Here is a 21,777-nt window from a genome sequence, read left to right on the forward strand (position 1 = left end):
CAACTTTGTTCGTTATTTTGCTAAGTGAGCGTATTTTGCGATTAAATCGCAGAAGGCTCCTCGGGCAGCTCTGCAACTCTGTCGCTCTTTCGCTTTCTCGACCCCGAGAGCAACAACAAACAAATAACAACGGCAAGTGCAAGTCGCATAAATGTCAACAAAGTTGACTGCAAATACTTTGGTCGCTGACATAATAATACAGCTGAAGCTCCAGGAGCTTCACAGGAGCTGAGCAAAAGTGAATGCGACAGGCCACACTCTCGGGATTCAGGGCACATCCTGGTCAGCATAAAAGGATGACTGTGCGACAGCATGCCAAGCACGGCGCCTTTTGTGATACCTTCTGACTATGGAGTGTCACTACAAGTGTCGCAATCTACGTGTAGGTGTGTGTGTGTGTGGAAAAGCTGTAGGCTGACAGAAGAGCGAAGCAAACGAGACAATGACACTGGCTTGAAACACAATTCATTAATTGAGTGACATTTCCATGCAGAGCAAAGTGTCATTATGAATTCAGTGTGCTAGGTAGACCGTGCGCATACCACAAATAACTTTCATTTCTAATTGGCCAATTTGCATACGAGTATGATATGAGATTTCACCAGCAGCAGCAGCAGCATCTCTCTTATGTGTTGTTCGTTGGCCTAAAGGGCCAATTTAATTCCAATTTGTGTGCGCTGAGAGTCAACGTTTGTTATTCAATTTAGCATCAAAAAAACATATGAAATATATGCGGCGAGAACAAGCGGCAATAATAACATTCTGTGCATAATTTCATAACAGCAAATTGGGGATGTCAAAGTCAAAGTCGTTGTCGATTAAGATGCCTTGTCTCGACTGTTTGATGGCGTCGAGATTGTCGCCTGTCTATTTGCACGCGCTTAAGTGGCATTGGCATTGGCATTGGAAATGTCTTTGCCACTGTGCCACAGTGGCTGCCACAGTGACTGCCACAACGATTGCGCCAGTTCAGCTCAGTTTGGTTCAGTTCGGTTGTATAGTATTGTGTGTGTGTATTGTGTATTATTGTACATTGTGTTCTGTGTGCTGTGTTGTGCCCTTAAGCAAATAGAGCGAAGCGGGAGCATTGCAGCTGTTTCCGTTTCCGACCGCCATTATCACGGGAAGTGGCGATGTGGAAAGGGGCTGCGGCTTTTGTCTCCCTATCTTGTTCGCATCGCCCTATTGACAGTTGTTGTTAATGGCATCACAATATTTAGCCCGAGCTTTGTTTTAAGACAATTTATGCTTGATTGCATTGATTGATTAGCCGCACTTGTTGTTCACTCAGCCACGCCCTATTGTGTGTGCGTCTGTCTGTGTGCGTGCTTCGTCGCATCCTGTTTGCTCAGATAGATATCTCTGTGCGTGAATGTTAAATTTGCTAGAATTTGCTTTTTTTCACGAAACTTTAACTGACAAACTAACGATACTTGAGCAGCGGCGTTTTAATTAAAGCATTCAAGATCTGCGCATCTAATCACAAATTGTGATTTACATGTGGCCACTGAGAGCCACATTTTGGAAGCCTTGACTAATTTTTGGGAGGAAAACTTTTTAATTAAAACTTTAAACAAACAACTTATATTGAATAATAAATTGTTTTATGGTTAAGTTAAAAGTTTTTGCTTTGCTTTGAGCCAAAAAACTTTTGGCTTTAAAGCAGTAAACGCAAAAAAGCTACTAAATTGAATTTTATGCCTTTGGCATGGACTGACTAAATCTTTTGCCGTGGTGAAGCAAACCGAAAAGCTTCTCAGTTAGCACTTTAGACTACTGTGAAGGGCCATTGAACACATTAAGCGGTGCCAAACAAAGCAAATCACAGGGAGTGAGTGAGAGTGAAAGGAGAGCGAAAGACCTTTTACAAAATAAAAACCAATTCACAAAATCAATGTCAATGCCCTCCATTAATATGAACTGTACATACATCATCATCGCTGCTGAAACTCAAACTCAAACTCAAACTGAAATGAAAATATAACGAGACGGCTGCGCGGATTGTGGGACGACAAAAACGAAAAGGTCAAAGAATCGCATACAACTTGAGTTGAGATTTTGCTGTTCAACCGAAAAGCTCTCCTTCTCCCTCGAAGTATGAGTACGAGTACGAGTATGACAAACATAAAGCACATTAATTGCCTGACTTGAAGCCAGCGTACAAAAAACAACAACGGAGGGAAAAACTTTATATCAATGCGTGTAATGTGCGTGGATTTATGTGAGGCGACATGACATGCCCTGGGCTCGGGTCTGACAACTGTATGAGTGTAGTAGCAGTAACTCATTACTATGCGTCCCACACATGTAGGGATACATGACGAAGATAATATGTATTGTATTGTATTGTATTTTCGAAAGGACCTCATAAAGCAAATCACAGCGTCAGTTGTCATTATTCACATAAAACGAACGACATTCGCTTTTGCTTTTGCCTTGCCTTAATACTTAATACTTAAATGCGAGTATTTTATTTTCAGCTTTTGTTTTATTTTTATACGCTGACAAAAGGGGAATAATAAATAAAGCCTTCGTCACGACCTTCCTGCCTTCTCCCCCGTGTCATGATTATTCCCTCGAAGATAGTTAAAACGTCGCATAAAATGTTGTTGCATACTTTCAGGCGTATGCCACAGAGTATTGTGATAGTTGAGCAACTTTTTGGCGTCTTTTGCTTATTTTATTATTGGTATTTTCTGCAAATAATTCGAGGCTTTTAAGACCACATGTATATACAGTACACACACACACACACACACACACACACTGACTCAGCGACTACAGTGGCTGCAATTTGTGTATGTACAAAATGTTTTTGGCTCTGTCATCTCTTTAAGCCGGCAATGACATCAGCTTTGCTTTACAAATACACCCGATAACTCGCCTCAAAATAAATCCCATCAGCCAGTTGGAAAATGACACAAAGCAGACATTTTCAAGTAATATGGCATTAAACTTTTGTGCACAAATTTAAACAAGACAAAGACTGATTGAGTGAACTGACATGACATGACCTGACCTGTTGCACTGCTGCTTCAGCTGCAATAAAGCCATGACAAAAGATGTGTCCAGAGATATGCATTCAAGTGGAATATGTGAGCTTAATAGAGCGATGCAGTTTAGTTATGATTTTCACTGTTCGCCGTTGCAGTTTTTCATAGCTGACTTGTGCCTAATTTTCTTGGCCTTTGTCTTTGCCGTTGACGAGGCGTGAGAGTCCTTTGTTTGCAGTTGCAGCTAATTAAAGCTGATTTGGTGGACGATGATTTGAGTTCATATTTAACAGAGTGTCAACCGACTGGTCGGTCAATCATGGTTGCACATCACTCAACGGCAGCTGGACACCGAAATGCCATTAGCATTAGCACACGCTGCGTTCGGTTGACCACAACGTATGCGTCGCCATAAAACATGGTCAACTGCTGACAACAAAAAAGGAAAACAGAAACACACAAAAAAGTGGTAGAGCTTACGCCGCAGGATAACCGCAGCGTATGACAAACATTCGATTGTACTTTTCCGTTCATTTTAGCAATCGCTGCGCCGTGTTGAAAAGTAATTAAAACGCTCTCCATTTCACCACCCACAACGAAATGACGAGGTCAGGTGTGTGTTAGAATAATAAAATATTATGCTGATTTAATTACTGATAAATTATAGTTTTGAACTTTCGGGCGAATTGTGGCCAACAATCATTGGCTGTCACTCACTCAGCTCACAGTTCGTAAATGCGCCACGTTGCTCAAGCACAAGTTCATCAAATATTCATTTATAAACACGCACTGCCAGCATATCAATATTTAATTTAACACAGTAGTTGTCTCCCAATGCGCCCCAAAAGTAAGACAAACAACCCAAAACCCCAGTCGATAAGTTAATGGTTTTCCTTTCAGCTCAACTCGTGACAAGTAAATCAATTTTCTGCAGCACTTTTTCTTCACAAAATGTATAAAATAATATCATATTTGACTACGTTGTTTGCCATCTTTTTATGCTGCCTTTTTTCTTCACTTAAAGCCAACACATTCAGATAAAAGGTCAAAATTGGAAAGTTTTAAAAGCTTTTTGCACCTGAGCTACTTACATAACGTGCTGCCTGCTCGCTAAATGCCGAGTCGACTCAACTCGAAACTTTGCCAGCTTTTTTTGGGAGGCTCCCCGGAGTTGGTAGTTTTTCATTAATTAAACACTTAGGCGTCCACATTTGTCGGGTGTTTTGGGCTTAAGGGTCTGGTTCCGTTTCAGTTGAGTTTTGGAATTGACACTGACATTTTAGCTTGGCATTTGCAGGCAACATTTCATTTGCTTTTTTTTTCTTTACTTTTTTGCCCAGTTTGTCACTCAAGCGGGAAAGGAGTGGAGCCGAAAGGACTCTGGGCATCGTCTGCCGTTGCTGTTTTTGCTTTATCCGATTAGTTTGGTTCAGTATTCAGTATTTGCGCAGACAGATGGAAAGGCAACGCTTGAGTTACAAGTACTCAAGTGCACTTCTTTGGCAAACTTCGGTTGCCTGGCGAATGTCAAGTGCCAAATGAATTGTTGATTCGGGTCTTGCAAGCTGATCAGCTTCATATACATGTATGTGCTATATGGGGAGGTGCTTAAGCTATCGATTTGTCGTTCTCTACTTACCGACATTAATGACTGTAAAATTGTCGTTGCAATGCTTATAATGTGGTCGCAGTTACTGGCAGCAGCGGGCATGGTTCCCACTGGCTGCTTCATCTACCTCCCCCAACCATCTATCAGAGTATTAAACTGTTTACACTGCAAACTTAACGCAAACAAACACAGCACACATGAGAGACAGAGAGGGCAAGAGAGTGGAGATGGCAAGATACTTATGTGAAATGATATACTTATGTATATGTTGGCAGATAAGCCGCTTGCCATAATCATGTTTCACGAAACTTTTTATTACTTCCTGATGTTCAGTTCAGTTCACGAAGCGCCTTAAATTGCCGTCATTGAAATGGAATGGATATTTTAAAGCTTTTTCGATTGGTAATTGTTAACGACATTCGGTTGGAAGCCTTCCCAAAAGAGGATTAAGTGCACACGAGAATCGGGTTGGCCTATTATTCATATCCGTATATTAAGTATACGCAAGCGAACAAACTGAATTTTTAAGTGCTGTATTGTATGCTCACACTGTTCAACGTTTTTATTTTTGTTTTTGCAATTAAGTTCTACTATATACTCAACACAGCAGATATATAAAGCAAAAGCTGCCAGTTGCACCCGTAGCCGAAAATCTGTTGCTGAAAACATATCACGAAATATTTTAAAATCTTTCCTCTCTCGTTTTTTTACGACTATACCAACATCTGCTATGAGTGTGTTGTTTGTATGTGTATGTGTGTGTTTTATTTATGTGATTGCGCAAGTTATGGGGACGTAGAAAAACTGTGGCATGTGTCGCAGCAACAAAACCAAAAAACTCTTTACACATGCACAAGCAACTAGCATACGTACCATACGTATACGTGATGCCAGGATATACACTCGTTTGTAGCAGCAATATCTGCTCTCTAGCCAAGGTGATAAGCATAAATGTTTTTGCACAACATATTTCCATGTGGCAGCACACACACGTGCCACAGATAACAAGCAAATAAATTAATTAATTAAATGTTACTTAGCATGTTCAAAGCCGATGCTCAAGTGTCGCAGCTGCCGCATCTAAAACTCATTAATGTCACATGTACAACACAAATATTAAATACGAGTAGACAACGAGAGAGCCCAGCCGAAAAAAACACAAATACAATTTCAATTGACAGCTGTGATTTATGCACACGAAATATCTGTACCTAAGTAGAAGCTACTAACAAAGAGAATGTCCAGATAGGCAGCCACATTTCCAGCTAAAAAAGGTCAACGCTTGGCACTTTAGACCACGATTTTTTATTTTTTTTTTTGTGTATATGTGCGAAATTTGCATGAATGCCAATTTATATTATTTCTTTTATTACTTGGCAAGTGACAAGTGCCATTGCAAAGTCGTCTAGACTCCTGGCTGTCGAGTACCTTTCAAATAAACAAAAATGTACGAGGCAAACAATTAAACTGAGCTGAACTGCGCGACTTAAAAATAATCTATAGAATATACTATGTATTTAAAGGTCGAATTTATTTGAAAAGTTTCAAGGGAAATTAACGTTGCGTTCTTTCCGTTTTATGCGCATGCAGAGCCCTAACTTGACAAAGTTAAATTAGAGCGTTGCCAATAAAAACAAAGCGCAACAGATTAACCAAAAGACCGCAAAATGTTGGCCAACCAGTCATGACAAACCGCCAACGCCATCGCCAATGCCAACCGTCAACGAAAGAAAAAAAACCAATAAAAGGCGGTCCGAAAGTAGTCGACGTAGTAAACGAGTAAGAGAAACGCAAACACAATGCAGTCCCCGAAAAATCCAACTGTGTGTGTGTGTGTGTGGAGGAGGCAACTTGAGCATGCGGCAGTTTCATTAAACATTAAACATTAATTTTCATTGAGATTAATAGCCAAGTAAATGCTAAAGATTATTAAGGCAGTTGGCTGAGCCATTTAGTCAGGCAAAGGCGCAAAACAACAAAAAAAAAACAGAAAAAAAAGAAATCGTTGTGCACTGGGCAAATTATCCAGCCGTGTTTCGGTGTTAATTTTATTTCTTGTTAGCAACAAAACTAAATTGTCCTGCTGAGTCCGGCTGCGTCCAAGAATACATTCATTCTTTCAATTACAATTTGCGTATTTATTTCATTTGCTGTTGTTCAATTAATTGTCTCAGACGCATTGTCTAATTAACATAAATCCGCTGACTGCAAATATCAACAAATATATACAAAAATATATATAATATTGGCTCACGTGCACGTAAACAATTGCGTAATTGCATATTTGACCAATTGGCATTTGAAATTGATGTGTTGGGCTGCCCACAGCCACATTCATATTAACAGGGAGCACAAATGTGCGCACACGCCATGTAAATGTTGAATGTGAACGTGGCAGCAACAGAAAAGTAGTCTGCAGTCAGCTCGTCATTCTGCTTTGGTTCCCCATGGAACTTTGACCTAAACATAACCCAACGTCGAGCCACATTTTTTTTGTGTTGTTTCGTCCCTAGTCTGTCTATTTGTTTGTTAGTTTATTTGTTTGTCCTGGCGCTATTTATCATGCGACAAATGCGCGTTTATCATCGCACGAGCGCTTGGCGGCAGTTGGAGGGCGTGGCATTTGCTCCCATAGCGCATTAGCTTTGTGCCCCAGCTTAATACTCTTTCCTTTGCTTCCTTCCGTCAAGCAACGAAACAATTTTTACGTACATAAATTTCATTTATGAAAATCATTTGCACACAGACATCCGCACAGCAATTGCTAGAGACAACAGTGCGTATGCGTAACGCGCACCCGCCAACTATTTATGCATGCATGTGTTTGTGTGTTGTGTGCGATGTGATGTGTCTATGTGACGTACATGATTGATGTATGGCAGCGCCCAAAATACGCCAGAGGCATTTATTTTTATGTCACCAGTTTTGGCAGCTACAACAACAACAACAACAACAACAACAGCAAGGGGAACAACCACAATGAAAATGTTGTTGATTTTTTTTTACGATTTCAATCAAGTCAAGTGGATTTGCATCATTGTTCAAGTTTTCATGGGTTGCGCAACGTCACGACTCGTCGCCTTGCTATTTATCGCCTTTGCGAGCGACCCTCGTTTTCCGTTCAAATAAAGTAGCTCTCATTCCCTCTCTCTCTGTTTCTCTTACTGGCTCCCAAGTGAAAGTTTCTAATCAAAGGACATACATCTATGTGGGTCAACGGCAACAATACGACGCCACTTGACCAAAAATTGTTACCACACCGTCGACACCGTCGTCGTCGTCGTTGTCCCCAGGAGATTGACGATGAGACTTTTGGGACGAGCGCGAGCGCAAGCGTTGATAATTTCCCTTGGTCTTGGGCCACACGTTGTTAGTTGACTGGCTGGCTGGCTGGCGGCTTGTTACCATTAATTAGAATTACAATAAGGCGAACGTGACAGTTGCTTAATTATAATGACATAAATTTCAACTAATTATATGCCCAAGCATTGTGTACCTGTCTGTACTTTATTCCCCCCTAATTTATGTTTATCGATTATAGCTACATTAAAATAAACCTTTTACTTAACATACTTCAAAGGCAAAGACGCAATTCTTACATCAGTTAAGTCTTAATATGTCCTTATGATATGAGTATAAGGTTTGGTCTGAATTAGTTTTCCCTAAAGTGTGTTGTTATGGTACTTTATTTCTTTACTGATTCAACCACTTAATAAATCAAAATACTACACAGAAACGTTAAATCTTAACTACAAGTTGCGATACTAATGAAAATTTTAATATGTTAACGTCGCCTTGGAGCGTCGAGAGATGCTCTCATTCAATTACGATACTTGTAGCATAATGCCATTGAAATGTGTGGCTCATTCATTTGCTGCCATCACATGAGATGCTCGTAATTAAATTGCCTTTAAGCCAAAAGCTTGTTATTTATTTTCTTTTTTTTTTTTTTTTTTGTGTTGTTTGTAGTTAACATTCATTCGCAATTGATGCGACTTAATTGACTCGCTGTGGAGGCTCGTTGATGTGGCCATGTCAGTGGCTCTCTTAATTGCAGTCAATTTGCACACTTTTTTCTTTCTTTTGCAGTTCATTTTTTTATTTCGAGGGAAGCAGATTAAATGATGCACACACACACCAATTTCTCTCCACCGACAGCGGAAGTCAATGTGACGTGTCAGGAAGTCAGCTGGCTAAACTCCAGTGACAGCTAAATAATAACGATTTATTTTATTATTGCTTGATATACATTTTAATAGGGGGCGGCAGCTTTATCGACAGCTCATAAAAAACGCAATGGAAGCTTTCATTGTTGCTGGGCTGAATAAGCAAAATAAATGCTTAGCATAGTTTAATAAATATTTAGCTGAAGTTTGCAATAAAGAAACTAGACTTGAACATTAAGTTTTCATAGTTGCAACAATCGTAAATGTTTTTTTGCATTTCTTGCTAACATGAAAGTTTTACAAACAGCATCTGGCAGCTGAACTACGACTTAACAGATGGATACCACACGCTCATTGAGCCAACCAGGCGTATGAGTTATTTTGCTGGTTCAACAGCCACACTACATTACTTTTCTTTTTTGCTGCATTAAGAGGTATAACAAATTTAATAAACGGAAAACACATTCCGGCAGACCAGTTGCACACGGCAGCTTTACTTGTTGATGTTGATGGATGCTCTGTGGTTGTGCGGCGCTCTCTCTCTTTGAGTTGTTGTTGGTTATACTTCCTTTTTCCTCCCTGCACGCTTGTTAACGTATTTGCTTGTAGTCTTGTAGTCTGACTGCTGCTCGTGCTCATTGTTCATTGAAATTGCAAACAGATAACAAGAACGTCGTAAGCCTGCGAGCGAACAGAACAGAACAGAAAAGTTTCTGGTTTCATTTCGTTGGCTTGTCGTTTTGCTATTTTCAGACTGGCGTTGGCAAAAGTATTTACTTTCATAATTCTTAAATATGCAAACTAAGTGGAAATGTGATACTTTTCCAGCAGCTGAATCTTTCGATAATAATTATTGTAATCGAGTTGTGAAATGTGAAATAATTTATGCACAAACTTGCGAGATGCAATTGTAGTCAACAATTTTACAGTTATTCGTAACGATGTCAACATCTTGTTCAGTTTTACACCTTTTCCTGACAATGTCCCATAAAAGCCAACACATGTTGTAGTCATAGTTGTAGTTGTAGTTGTATTTGTAGCTGAACTACACGTAGTCGAAATGTACATGTCATTGTGTCCAGCCATGAATATGACAAATGCTTGCAACAACTCGTTGCATGGCATGGAACACGTAAGCATGCACAGCAATAACAAGTTGAGGAACAGCTGTCGAAACCCTTGAACCCCATCATTTAGTTCACATACTTAGCCCCAGCAACGTGCTGATGTAATTTAGTGCAAGAAAAATACGAGATATATATGCAATATATACGACGCATTTATATAACAGACTGCGGAAATAAAATACAGCAGAAATGCAGCACTTAAGGGGTAAATTAAGCCGAAAATGAAAAAAGCATTGCTGCGTTTCATTATATTATCTTCTTCGATGGTGGCAAATGAAATAAATGAAAAAGAGAAAAAATATAAAGTAAACTGACTCGCAGTCATACACGCGGCATATAATTTTATAAGGCCATCAGTTGGGATCAACTCTCGACTGCGTCTTTCCGTTTGCCTGCACATGCCGGATATTTTACAAGTTCCGGCGCCGTTTCACTCTCTCACTCTGGGCAATTTTATTGCTCCGTTTGCATTTGCGAGTTGCGAGGGAGCGAACGCTGCCTCGTTAAATTTGAACACTGATGTGTTAATAGCCCAATACTAAAAGTACTTTACTTGGACGCCGCCAGTGCAGCGCGCATAAAGTTAACAGGCCAAAGCTTATATATGTATGTATATGTATGTATGTAGATGCATACCACATCAACACAAACAAACGAGCAATAAGTACCCCAACAACAGGCTGTCCAAATTTGTTTGAGGCATTGCCAAACATCAAAGCAATTTGTGCCTGACAGCCCAAACTCGACTCGACGACGAGTGCTGGCAAAATAAATTGCCAAAAATGTCACAGTAAAATAAAATATATTTTTCAAAACGTTGCTTTTGGTTGCTTTTTCTCCTTTGCTTTGGTTTGTTTGTGTGTGTGTGTGTCGCACACACATTGCAAAGAACTTCAGCAACTGCTTTCCGCTTGAAAAATCGACACAACAAACAGCAGCAGCAATTGCAGTAAGCCATAAATGTGATATATACTATATACGTAAAGGGAACGAAAAGTTGGTAAATTCCATTCTACATATTTACACTTTATGCATTTGAAATGTCAGTCAAACAAACGCATTCACCAAATCCGCTTAAAGCACAACAGAAATCTTTAAGCAGTGCGCAATTTCAACAGTATTTGAAAAGTAAATCTCAGTTCACAGCTACGTCACGCATACGACGCGTGTGCGCAGGCAAAGCCAATAAAATTATGCATACGCAGTGTATGCCGTATGCCGTATGCCGTGTGCTGTGCCACGCTCTTATTGACTCAATTAATAATAAAAACTAATATAACTATTGACATTTGATTTACGCTTTCGCGTGATTAGAACAAGTTCAGGTTGTTGTGTTTTTTTTTTTCCTTGTTTCTTTTTTTCCTACACAGCGCGTGTTAGAAACCAACACAAAGACAGACAACACAACACTTAATCACACGCTCACTCGCTAAGCTTATTTACAGTTCACAGCCAAAAGCTGTGAATTAGCAAGTCTCAACATCTCACAACATCTGGAGCGACTGGCATGTAAAATCAATCAGCAAAATGAAGCGGCGGCTTTGGCGTTACATAATTTAGCATAAATTAATGCTTTATTGCCACAGACTTTAGCAAAGCGAAAAAATGCGTATAAAGGCATTAAAAGTGTCGGGATTAAAGTGCCTTCAAGTGGTTGTCGTCGTTTGATGTGTTTGATGCTGTACTCGGGAATCACTCTCCAAACTGCGAACAGTATTTGTTGCCTTATCTTTGTATTTTGGTATGTGACGCATCGGCCTCAAACTTTTTTGTGTTATTGTTGTTGGTATTAGTTTGTCTTGTTCATGCGGTTGGGCTCTCTATTCATTTTTGTTACATCCTGTTGCAGACACACACACATTCTCTGCGCTCTCACTCTGCATATCAATCACATGTCAGGATGCTGTCACTTCACTGTCACAATGCGGGGGCGTGTGAGAATTCCTGCGGTAGCAGCAGCAGAGATAGCAATACAATTCAGCTTCCTTCACAGATATTCGCTCGCCTCTCTTTCTCTCTCTCTCAGTCTCTGTCTGTCATTTGAAAAATATCAAATGTTCGCGTTTTGCATATTTATTGTGCGTTCTAGGTTTGACTTTCCTGCTTCCTCCTCTCATCGCAACACTCAACATTGTCCGGTATTCAGTCAGCAGTCTGTCAATCTTTCATATCGAAATTCTATGCGCGTTTTGATAACAAAAATTCAATTAAAATGCTTTACGTGTTGCAAATCAGTTGTACATCTCTTTTTTCTCGAATTGATTCTGGCATAAATTGTTATTTTATTTCCGCTCGCACAAACACAGCCATTGATTTAACGTTTCCGCAGGTAAACGCAATTATTACTCGACAGTTATCCGGTCACACAAACTCTTATCTAACAAATAATCGGCAAACTGAACAATTCAACACAAATGTTCAAATATTCAAACCGTATATTGAAATGAATGTTGAGTTGTGTGCGAAAATATTTGCGTATACTTAATGTGGCAGCAGTAGTTAAATAGTTTTTGGCTTTGGCAAAAAGAATTAAAATTCAATTTTAGCCTATGCTGCCTTTAACTCTAAACTCTACTCTAAACATTTCCTACAGCTAACAAATAGTCAATAAACTAAATAGTTAAGCAAAAACAATGCACACTAAATTCACATATTCAAAACGAAAAGTGAAATGAATTTTGAGTTTTGTGCAAAAATATTTGTGTATACTTAATGTTGCAGCTGTATCAAGCCTTATCAAGTCAAGAAACTAGAAACTTAAACAAATATTCTAACTGAAATGAATTTTGCACAAACATTTGATGCGAATATTTAATGTTGCAGCTGTATTCAAATAGTTTTTGGCTTTTCCAGCATAAATCAGAATTCAATTCAAGTCTATCATCAAACAAAGTCTTATCATTTGTTAAATCTAGAAAGTAGTCAAGAAACTAGAAATGTAAACTAAATTTAAATATTCAAACTGACATGAATTTCAAACTTTGAGCAAAAATACTTGCGTATACTTAATGTGGCAGTTGTATTTTAATAGTTTTTGGCTTTTGCATCATGAATTAGAATTCAATTCAAACCTATCCTCAAGCAAAGTCAGGCTGAAATGTAAACTAAATTCATATGTTCAAATTTAAATTAATATTGAATTTTGCACAAACATATGTTGCGTATACTTAATGTTTCAGCTGTATTCAAGTTTGATCATTTGCTACATCTATGAAATATACAAAAACTAGAAATTTGAACTAAATTCAAATATTGAAGCTGAATGCAGAAATCAATTTCAAATTTTGCACTGAAATATGCTGCGTATACTTAATATTGCAACTGAATTTCAGTCATCATTTGCTACATCTATGAAGAAGGCAAGAAACTACAAAATGTAAACTAAATTCAAATATTGAAACTGAATACTGAAATCAACTTCGAATTTTGCATATGGTGCGTATACTTAATATTGCAGTGCTTTAAACCATATTGTATTTAAACGTAACCCACTTGGTCTTGGCATTTGAAACATGAATTAAAATTCCATTGAAATTTATGACCCGACTATGATAACACAAACAGCACAACGCAAAAAGAAAAAATAATCTTAAATATATTGCAGGCCTCAGTGGGTTTTGGCCTTGTCCATTTTACTACACTTTCGCATCGCTTGTGTGCCCTCAAAAATTACGAGTATTCATATGGCTCGTTTGGCAAACGGGCTGCTGCTACTGATGTTACTGCTGTTGCAGGCTGAGCCACAGACCGCAACGACAACTATTTATGCATGTGGATGTGGCTCTTTCTAGCTGTGGATCTGCCTCTGGTTGTGGCTATGACTGCGGCTCTGGTTTGCGGTTGTGGCATTTGCGAGAAAATCTGCGCAGACGACACGCACTCACACAGCAAATGAATGCGTATCGATGACGTTATTAACTGCAACTGAAATTGCTTTTATATTCGGCATTTCAATTTTAACGCTCGTCGAACACATTCATAAAGTTCCGCTTTGCTTTTTATAGTTTCTAAAGTGAGCAAAAGAAAAACCCTTTTGGTATTTAATTAAAGTGTTTCCAAGAAAAAGAATATTTCAAAATCCAAAGAGTATTGCATTTTCCAAAAAGGAAACATTCATTGCCTTCTGCATATTCACATGAACACACATATTTGCGTGTATAAACATTATCGTTGTTGCTGTGTGTGGCCAACTAAACAGCTGGCACATGCTTAGGGCTTTGCTTTTGCTTGAGTTTGTCTGTCGGTGCCTACGTCGACGCCTACGCACATGCTGGTTAAATATTTGCAGCTATCCATCGTGTGCTTGGCTCGCAGGCAAATTTACATATCAAGAATCTATTAGCAGCTAATAGATTAATATTTTTGTTTGGTTTTGCAATTTCAATTTGCCCGCCGTCGGTGTGACAGTTGAACTCAAGTTCGCTGTCGAAAATTGAAGCATTATCACATTACGTATACGCCCCCAATGTGCTTTAAAGCAGGAGCTGGCAACTCAAGTGAACACAAAGCGCTGGTTTTGGGAGGTACGAAAAATGGCACTCGTGTTTGGCTCTGGCGTGCAAAAGTTGCTGTTCAGGTTGCAAGCAAGATTGATTGAATCCAGAAGTGGCAATAACAAGCACAAAGTGAAATGGTAAATGTAAAAAGCAAACAACTGAAGCAGCCCGGCAAGCAGCAAGCAAACGTGGCACCTTGCCTGAAGAAGGAACATGTATATATACAACTATTTCACTTGCCACACGCACATGCGTGTTATTCAAATGTTGTTGGCTGACGCCATTTCAGGCATTTCGAAGCTTCCCCCGAAAATGAAATTTATACACACGTTTATTGCGTGCGTGTGCGTGTGTGTGCGTGTATATGAGCCTACAAGTACGTGGCTTGTGCCGGAGCCTAAACCTAAGCCTGAGCGCCTCTGTGACCGTGCCTCTGCCTGACCACGCCTCTGCCTTTAGCTCGCAGTGCCAGTGCGTGTGAGGCAATTCTGTGTGTTAAGCAGCAATGAAATTTCGTTTCATGAGTTTGCTTCATTTTGTGCCACTAAAGTATTTCGACTCTTTTTCTGGAACCGTCAATTTGCTTTAAGCTCAACACGTTTCAGCTAGAGAAAAAAAAACAGAAAAAACTTAAAGCATACATTCTGGCGCCCACACACACACTTACAACTATATGCAAATCAAGTGTATATGTGTATTGAGCAGCCTTTCAGTGTTCAGTGTTCAGTGTTCAGTGTGTTCAGCCTTGCATAGTTTACCATCCCTGCGGCGCTAGGGTAATTAATTTCATTTTTATTGCATGCCCCATTTCTCGGCCTCCTCCTCAGTCTTCGTCTCTGCTTCTTGCAGCATTTCCTCTTGTGAATGGGGACCCAACTCGTTATTCATCTTTTTTTCCCCATTCTTGGTTATTTTTTGTTTTTGCTCCCAGGTCCATTTTAATGTTGCCGCGAATCGTTTTTCGTGAACCACACTGAGGCCATAAAAACTGTAATTAAACACGAAAAACTAGTGTCACATGCCGTATACGTGACGTGGGCCATTTTCTCGATTAATTGTCGCCATCCCACCTCCCAGAACAGAAGTTCAATGTTCATACGCACTTGAGGCGCGTGCTCAACTAGTTTTCAGCAAGCATTTCTAATTGAGTTTCCACTCTGCAAAACGATCGATTTTCCAATCAATTTATCATAAAGCAAAAGGAATATTCTGGAATTCTTGCATGTGGCGCAAGAAATGCTCAACAAATGTGTGACATGATGAATCATTTATAAAGTTGTTGGTAAATAAATATGAAATGATTTGTATAAAGCAGAGAATAATGAAGAGCGCGGAGTTGATATATTTAAGCAACCAAAATATGCAAATTAAATATATAAAAATTAACTCAAAATACAGTTAATAAATAGTATATATTGTTTTTCCTATCACATAATGTGAGTGTATCTATAATTTATAAAAAAATAGACTGTCAATAAAAATGAAATAATTTATATAAAGCAAGGAGTGAAGAATTTATATATTATATTATATTAATGCAACAAAAATATACATATCAAAAAAGAAAATTAATTTAAAATACAGTTCAAAATATATATTAAATATAAACTAACCGCTCTGTCCCATCACAAATATGTCACTGTATGTATAATTTATCTATAAAATAATATGTATAAAGCAAACAATAATGAAGTATAAAGAAATTACTTAATTAATTCAAATTTATGTATTCAAAAATGTAAAAAAAAAAATATAAATTAATCTGAAAATAGCGTAGTTATGCCTTTAATAAGAAATATATAATATTAAAGTCCCAAAATTATTATAAAATAGTTTGAATAAAGTGGTGAATAAGTAAAGATAATTATACGTATTTATTTCTGACTTTACCACTGAAATTAGTGTAATAAAATAATTAATACTTTAACAACCCAACTTCACTTTAATCACCCAACTTTCAAGAGCTTCAAAACTTATTTGACAGCCTTTCAAGGTAATTATTTAAATTCTTGAGCCGCAACTTTTATTACACACATTTGCTGGCAGCTGCAAATAGTTTAGTATGGCTACAAAACTAGTTGATAACTGAACTGAAGCTTAAAACAAAGTAATTTGAGTCCCAATTAGAATGCGTTTAAGTTACAAGGACCTTAGTGAAATTAAGTAAATCTAATTATGGTTGTTGGCAGTCATTAATTAGTTTAGACGCTAGTTAGTGCATTTTGTGTGTTGTGCTGTGCTGTGTTGTGTTTGTTGTTGCCATTGTTGCAGGTCTCTGTTTTAGTTGTGCGGGTGACAAGAGAGTTTGACACAAAAGCCACCTGCAGGCGGCAGCCAAGTTCCAGAGCCTGTTGAGCGCCTCAACAAGGATTAGAGGACGCTTATAACAAGCTTGAGGAGCAGGAGTCAAGAGTCAGTGGTGGTAATGGGAGCATAGCGGTGGCGTCTGATGTGACAGCAGCTCAGGAATAATTACACACGAACATTGTGCAAAAGTTGTTGGCTGGCAAAATGTTTATGGCTCTTTTTTTTGCCCACATTATACGTTGTTGTTGTTGTTGTTGTTGCTGTCATGACTGAGCCATAACTAAATGCCAGCACATGAACAACTGTAGCTATCTCCCAAGCCTGTCTCTCAGTCTGTCTGACTGCTAACCTCAAGCGCTCTTCAGTGACACACAATGCCCGAGCTGAACACGGGGGCCAAACAAAAGCGCAGCAGCTCTTAAAACAAACAAAATACATATGCGAAAAAGACAGCAACAACATCAGACAACAACAACTATGTCGGTTAAAGCTAACGAACTAATGTAGCATAGATTTTTATATGGCATAAGGAGCAAGAATCGTTTATGACTAACACAGAGATAAAAGCAAAACGCACACACACACACACACTCACACGAACACAGACAGATAGCAGGCATCAAAGTTGAGCTTGGGCACTTAAGCAGCCACCAGAGCAGCAACAGCCGCGACTCACAACGTTGGCTGTTAAGCGGGGGGAAGGGTCTGGATCTTCAACTTGGTCCCGGGCCTGGGACTGTGCGACTGTATGTGTGTTTGTGTGTGTGTGGAAGCCACATCTTGAATTGCAAAACCGCAAAATACACACACGAGTTAGAGCTAGAGCGACAGCGGCACATACTGCCTGACACTTTACATATGTCCTTTTTTGCTGCGTTTCGTTTGCAGGATTTGTGCCCCAGTAGGAAAGACAGATACGACTGTCTGCTACAAATGTATGTATATAGAGATAAGTATAACATTTAAGCAATATTATGTTAAACTGTTCGACGCTGATGACGATGAGTCATTCGAACAGCATATGACTAGGATACTTTAGGGTTCATTAAAAGCCATACATCACATATGTATGGATGAGGAAGTGCTGTTGTCGTGCTGTCAGTTCCAAGTGGGTCGGCGAGACGGCATCAGCAGTTAAAGGGAATGTGTGTAGCATGTATTTAGTTACATTTGCTATATAAAATATTCATACATTCGTGAGCATTTACTTAGAAATATGTATGAGTGTGTGTCTGTGAGTGTGTGTGTTCTTCAGCTGCGCACTGTTGCTCCACACACAGAGAGCGTTACTAAAAGCCGGAAATTTGCATGCTGCGACTTTTGTGTGTAGCCTACTCACACTCTTCTCTATTCACTCTCGAAGCGTGAGTAAAATTTGCTTACATTTCACAAAAATTCTCAAAAAAAAAAGAAAAAAATGAAGAAGAACTCGGATTTTCGTTGGGTGCTTTTCACTTCTATTTTTTTTGTGGTTAAAAGTTTGCGCACAGTTTGCTTCGCCTGCAGTTTGCCAAATTGCCTGCAAAGTTTTCGCATGCAACAGAAACAAAAATATGTATTAAATAGTTTTGAAGCAAAAAAAAAATAAATAAATAAATAACCAACTACTTGCAGTGTGAATGTCGTAAAAAAGTTGCACGAAAATTTTCGCTGTCAAGTGCATGTTAAATTTTCATCATAAAAAAGCAGGACATCAAACGCAAATATTGACAAAGCTGTCAATAATTTCAACAACAAATATACGACAATTAATAAACGTGCGAATTAAGTTTTAAATTTGCTTTTCAGCTTAATTACTTTTGCAGTAAATTATGAATTATGCAGCAGATTTAATGATAATAAATAATAAATTCGGGGATTACTGCACGTGATTTAATATGAGAATTGCATTTGCATAATAGCTAAAACTAAAGCTGACCCAGGGTCAAGCTTGCTTTCGTTACGTTTTATCTCGTTTAAACTTTTTGTCAGCCACTTTTAATTTGGCCACTGCAGCAGACAGCAGTCGAAAATTGTAACTGTAACTTATTTAAATTCTTGTTGCCTCGTAATTAACTTTGAAAATCGGGTCAAACTTTAAACTTGTTTAACTCGGAATGGAATTAAACAAATTTTAAATTGTTGGGCTAATTTCATTCTCTATTTTCTGGCTGCCGACAACAGAAGAGTAGAGAAACAAAACAGAATAGAAACACAGTCGAAATAAATTGCAATTTATGTGTATTTAATTTGAATGAAAAGCGAGTAGAACCGGCAGTGTACAAATCAAATTATGCTAATTAAATGCACACGAAAGAGTTGTACAACAACAAAAATGAACTGTTGGTCGAGTGGTTGGTTGGTTGACTCTTTATTGCCGCACGATTTAACGAACACACTTTGTATGAGGTTTGCAGCTGGCAAAAAAAAAAAGCAGCAAAAGGGTTGAAAATTGCAGGTGAGGTGAACGCTATTTATTTTTGCCAGCTTGAGCCTTGAATGGAAATCCTTACGCTTAAGCTTGTGCGGCGTCATTAAGGATAAGGACGAAAAGCGCAGACGTTTGCTGTTTCAACACAGTCGCAAATTGTCACAAATTAACTCAATGAGCGGCCTCTTGTAGCAAGCAGCAAGCAAAAGCGACAATTCGCAGCGAAAATAATTTAATTATGAAAAGGCAACTTCAACACTGAAACAGAAGGTCTCTCGACAGCGTAACAAGCGAGGACAACAACGTTGGCGTTGGAATGTTGCAACATGCTTTCACTTGTTTTTCGCACGCTGCCAACACTGCGTATGTGTAATATAATAATCAGTTGTAACAATGTGCACTGGATAGGAAAATATAATTACACGGCCAACGTCCACGTGGCATTGCTGGTCATTGATGATTACATAATCGATAGTGAAATGTCCTCCCCGCTATTCCTCCCACCTCGCCTTGCTATTATTATTATTATTATTGTTCGCTCTGCATGCAAAACAAGGCGAAAGCTTTTAATTGAAACCATTCTCTCCACCGGTTTTTGTTTTCGCGCAGTCACCAAAGACGAGGGTCAACTTTGTGGCCAAATTAGTCGCAAAACGAAAACAAAAAGACGACGAAACCATTGACCAAAATAAATGTTGACTACTAAAAATAGCTCGAAAAGGAATAATCAGAAAATCCAAGCGACCAAAACAACTAGTCGTCTAGTATAACGAAAAGCGGTTGCGAAACATGTGTGTTTGTGTGTGTGTGGGAAAACCAAAGAAAAAGAAATAAAATAAAAGAAAAAAAGTGCTGCAGAAATTTATGTGTTGAACAGTAAAGCGAAAATCCCCGCAGACAATAACTTTTGTTATGAACGTCATACGAAAAATGGTAACGCATTTTATTCATACCTTCTCTTGCGTAATAAAACCGAGAAATGTATCTCCAAAAAAAATTAAGGAACTCTGCAACATATAAAACAAACTTCCGAATATCATTGCAACAGTTTCGTTGTCAACTTTAAAGTGCATTTTCAACTTTAAGCTGTGTGCAGGTATCTCAAAGTCGTGTCATTTATGTTTATAGTTTATCCTTTGCATTTGTTTTATTCTTTGTCAGTAGCATTTCCCATTGGTGGTGAAGTCAATGGCAACAGCTAGAGGAAGTCAGTTGGGGCCAAACCACAAAAGCGCAAAGCCAAGAAAATGTTGCTGAAGCTCTTTCAAAGATATCGAGATGAAAGGCGAGAGAAATGCGGATAAAAAACGTGGGTAAGATGGATAAGCGTCTTACACAAAACGGGTAAAGCCCGAACTTTTTCGCGTTTACTTTTACTGGCGTCGTTTGCCAAATGAAAAATATAAAAGCAAAAATTATATACGTACATACTCGTACAACAAACAACAACAGACGAGTCTGAAAATGAAGCAACTAAAAGTCAGACAGCGTCGGCGGTGGCTGCTGCGGAAAAGCAGACCAAATAGAGCGCAGGTTGAAATGGCGTCGGCGTTGGCAATGGCGACAGCGTATCTCCGCTGCCTTTCATAACATTTCTCAACTATTTGCCGCTGAGGAAAACTTTTGCTCGAGTCTTTGGTCAATATTAATAGTTCTTCTTCCTGAAGTTGAAATGTAATTTGATTCGTTGTTGTTGCTTTTTACATTTTTATGAGCTGTTTTGATGCGAGTTTCGAAATCACGTCGATAGCTTGTTTAAAAGTCATACTCGTACACATCACGTATACGTAATTTATAAATAATTCATTTTACTACTACTCACCAATTGTTTGTCGATTGATGATTAGAACGTGTATCTCAACGTTTTATCTGTAATTGATAAATAAATTGAATTAATTTACGATTAATCGAATTGCTTTAAATAGCCAAGCGATATCTGAATTTTGGTTGTGCCGGAAAATTTAATCATACACTTGATTGGGGATCTACAGCAAATGCCATCGCCCAAAGGAATAATGTCAAATGCAATCACATGAATTTGGATTTATCTATGGCAATAATTTGGCGCTCACACGACGGCAAACAGCAAATTAGCGTCAATTTTATCAGCTAACATTGTGAGCAAGATAACCGAATCAATAAACCAAACGAAAAATGCTTCAAGGTCAATTAAAATAGAGAGAGAGAGAGAGAAAGAAGTGGCAGTAGAACATCAAAGACGTCGCAACGTTTTAATAAATGAATTGCTGATTAAATGAAGTTGGCCTCAGTGTTGCCTCCTCACAGGGAAATTTCGAGAGAAACTGGGCCAACAAATGCTAGAGGAAAAGCCGTGTGAAAAGCAAAGAAAGAAAAAAAAAAGAAAAGTGCGTAAGAATGCGTGGAACAAAATAAAGTTGCGAAAATGTGTTGATGTCTGGCCACGAATAGGGGCAATGAGAGAATGTTGGAAGAGCGGTGTGGAGGTGCCATAAAAACCGAATTCAAGGCAAGGTTAAACTAGGCAAAAGCCTGTCACAGATGTGAACGCGACCAGCGAAATGTGCGCAGAGACACCATTTTATGGCCGATGATGAAACTGACAGAGTGACGGGGAGAATGGCATAGAACGAGCAGAAGGGGAAGGGGAAGAGGAAGCGCCAAAGGCAGAGGAAGCGCAAGTCAAGGCA

At 38.8% G+C, this 21,777-nt stretch overlaps 1 protein-coding gene across 1 annotated transcript in view; it reads right to left on the reverse strand.

Moving 5' to 3' along the window:
- LOC133838474 (cGMP-specific 3',5'-cyclic phosphodiesterase) overlaps nt 1–21,777 on the reverse strand; it is a 60,210-nt gene that overhangs the window by 35,507 nt on the left and 2,926 nt on the right. The window contains exon 2 of the mRNA XM_062269593.1: nt 20,931–20,977. The gene's annotated coding sequence lies outside the window, so the exon portion shown is untranslated. The remainder of the gene's footprint in view (nt 1–20,930; nt 20,978–21,777) is intronic.

Source organism: Drosophila sulfurigaster, chromosome 2R (assembly GCF_023558435.1).
Source record: "Drosophila sulfurigaster albostrigata strain 15112-1811.04 chromosome 2R, ASM2355843v2, whole genome shotgun sequence".
In the NCBI taxonomy this organism is placed as follows: Eukaryota; Metazoa; Arthropoda; class Insecta; order Diptera; family Drosophilidae; genus Drosophila; species Drosophila sulfurigaster.